Raw genomic sequence first — 3,503 nt, forward strand, 5'->3', positions numbered from 1 at the left:
CATAAGGGATGCACAAGCTTGCAGAATGGTTGCGTAGGTTCATAATTATGTTTTTAAGCAACTTTTAGGAGTCCATTTCGAACTTTGATTCTTGGGTCAAATAGCCCCATGTGTCTACATTCTGTTGAGTCATCAAACTCGACAAAATACCGAGGGAAAAGCCTCGAAAAATTGAATTTTCCAACCTTACTCAGAAGCACTATGGCTGGTAAAGAAGTTTTTGGTGACATAAGTTTTGGGAATAGAGCATTGGCAGTTCAGGCTGCCATCACGAATCCATTTCCATCATCAAAAACATGTTTCAAACACTGCCTCTACAAGATTTTTGAAATTTTTTTGCTCGGATTCCAGCCAGTTTTGACCGTCTAGGCAATTCCTCTGCCTCCGTAGATGACTCCTTTTAAATTGAATTCTCAGTGGTCAAATGATGAGGCTTTTCAAAGGATAGTTAAGCACAATTGGAGTCCTTATAGTTGTATAGGTGTACATGTTGTAGGACAATTTGCCTGCAAACTTCAACATATCAAAGGCGTGGTTAAAGATTGGGTGGTGTGTATTAGAATAAGGGAGGAAGAAGATCTATTCGAGGTTGAAAAGAAGATCAAGCTTTTTTCTAAGTTGGGGGTTGAAGGTTTTCAATCATAGGAGTCACATTATTCTTATCACAAACTTGTGTCCAGGTAGAAGGATATCTTAGTGTAGAAGGACGAGATGTGGAGGCTCCAAAGTAGGGCCATTTGGTTGAAGAATGGCAATGAAAAAACAAAATTTTTCCATGCCATGTTGAAGGTAGGAAATTACAAAGCACTCTCGCGGGGATGCTGGATGAGGAGGGGTGTGAGGTATTGAATTTTGACGGGCTTACTAATATGGGGATGAATCATTTCAAGGGTATCTTTCAAGAGACCCAAGGGATTAACATTGTTGAGATTATTAGGGTGGCATAATTATTTCCGAGCTTTGTGGATGTTGGTTAAAACCAGGACCTGATGGTGAATGTATCAGAAGTTGAGCTTAAAGAGATCCTTTCTAGCTTCTGGGAAGACAAGAGCTCAAGTTCGGATGGTTGGGATGCTAATTCTTTACTTCTTTATTTGATTTTATTGTGTCTGACCTTCTCGTGGTTTTGAATGAGACTCGACAGGATGGGTAGATCCTCTCCACTTTTAACTGGACTTTTATTGCCCTCATTCCAAAGGTTGAAAATCCTGCATCTTTTCAGGATTTCGAGCCCATATCCCTTTGTAAATTTGTGTTTATAAAGTCATCTCAAAGGCCATTTCCCGAAGGATCAAGCCTATCCTCTCGAAGGTTATAGCTCAAGAAAAATTCATGTTTTTGGAAGGGTGTCAAATTCATGAGGCCATTGGAGTGGTGAGGGAGGGATTGCATAGTATAAAGTTGTTGAAATTGAAGGGTGTGGTTTTTAAGATTTATTTTTCTAAAGCAGATGACAGAGTCAATTGGTCCTTTATTCGCCTTCTTATGTAGGTGGGCTTTGATATTATTTTCATAAATTGGATTATGGGGTGCTTAACCTCTATCTCCTTTGAAATATAGATTAATGGATCTGTCTCTCATTTTTTTCAAGGACAGCATCGTCTTCATCAAGGATGCGATTTATCCCCCATTTTATTTATTGTTGTTCCCAACGGTCTTACTCTTATGATCAAAGATGCATCTTATCGAAGGGAATTTCAGGGTGTGGTCATTGCTCAACCCTTGTCCATCACACGCCTTCTATTAGTTGATGACATCCTTATTTTTCGCAATGGATCAGGTTGTGATATAACTATATTGGCTGAGATTATGAGATTATTTTCTATTGAGACAGGGATGGTGATCAATGTCAGGAAGTCCTCCATTACTGTACAAAATTTTGAGGAGCAGGAGATTGTCTATATTTGATCCATTTTCCCTTATGAAATATTGGAACTTGATATTGGGTTCAACTATCTGAGTTTCCACTTAAACTCAAATAGTTATCTTAAAGTTGACTAGCATTGGCTATTGGTTAAGTTCGAGAAAAGTTTAAATGTTTGGTGTTTTCGGTTTTTGTCTAGGGTAGGAAGACAGGTACTGGTTAAAATGGTACAGGGACAAATACCAGTTTATTAGATGTCCTTAGCTTAGATTTCTAGGTGTATCTTGGAGAAAATCGAGAGGTTGTGTTTCAAATTTTTGTGGGCAGGATGCATGGAACATTTTATCTTTCCTTGGGTTCGTTGGGGTAGGTTGGTTATTCTGAAACACCTTGGGGGATGAGGCCTCAAAAATATTTTCTTATTCTCAAATCCCCTATTGCAAAAAGTGCATGGAGACTTCTATTCACCCAGAGTCACTAGACAGAGGTGATTATTCAAAAATATGTTGCTCCATTATCTGTAGAGGACTAGGAGTGCTATCTTATCAAGATGGGACATAATATCTTTTTGATCTCGCACACAATTCTCTGTGACTCTTTCGATTTTGTGGCTTTTGGTTTAGCATGGCGGGTTGGTAATGACAATAGTTTACGCATTGGTTATGCTCCATGGCCTGGATTTATGGAGGAACACGTTCTCCCTCCACCTCTTATTTATTTTATGATGACCAGGGCTTACGTGCCTAACACATCTTGATGCCCCTGGTCATACTACCCTGTGGAGACAGGGCTAAAAAGGTGCATGAGGTCTTTGAGGTATTTGGATAGCATGAAATAAAGTGATTTTCTCAGACTCTCCTTCGTACCCGAAAAAAATTGCGGTTGAGGGTTTGGCAATTCTTTCACATTTTCGAAGGCATGGTTCTCCCAAATTGGTAGGCCTATTTTCATTTAAGATCCTAATCCATCAAGGCCATGGGGATTTTTTAACGATGCATCTCAAGATGATGAACCCACCTATGGTGGAGGTTTTTTTCATCACTGAAACTAAAATCATATCTTTCATGTTAAGATGGGTTTGGGTCAGGGGTTAAACAATTGATTTGTGGTTCATGCTTGTCATGCTCTTATCACTTTTGTTGTTGAAAAGGGATTTTCACATCTTCAGTACTTTGGGGAGTCTTTAGTTGTTATTAAACGGCTAAACAAGACTCAATTTCCCAAGAATTTATTACTTTTTGATATTGTGGAGGACATTGAATGTATCATATTATATTTTTACAACTTTCACATGCTGTCATGTTTATAGGGGGAGGAACGATACTGCTAACCGATTTCCAAAGAGGGCCTACTTATGGATCAAGGATTATGGTCAATGGCAGAGTTTCGCAACACTGAACAGTTCCAGTCTTTCCACCGACCCTTTGTCGATGGGAACCTTCATATATATATATATATATATATATTGCAACTCAACAACCATTTTGTATGATTATTAACATTGACTGTTATTTGGGTATATTTTCATCACACAGTGACTGTTTAAAACAAGAATTTGTTTTCTTGGTATATTTTCTGATGAACTAGAATCATTGTATACCTTGGTATACACTCATATGATTTTTTTGTATTGAGATGG

This window comes from Pinus tabuliformis, chromosome 6, assembly GCF_031772625.1.
Source record: "Pinus tabuliformis cultivar Carrire ecotype Pingquan chromosome 6, CPIR1, whole genome shotgun sequence".
NCBI lineage: Eukaryota > Viridiplantae > Streptophyta > Pinopsida > Pinales > Pinaceae > Pinus > Pinus tabuliformis.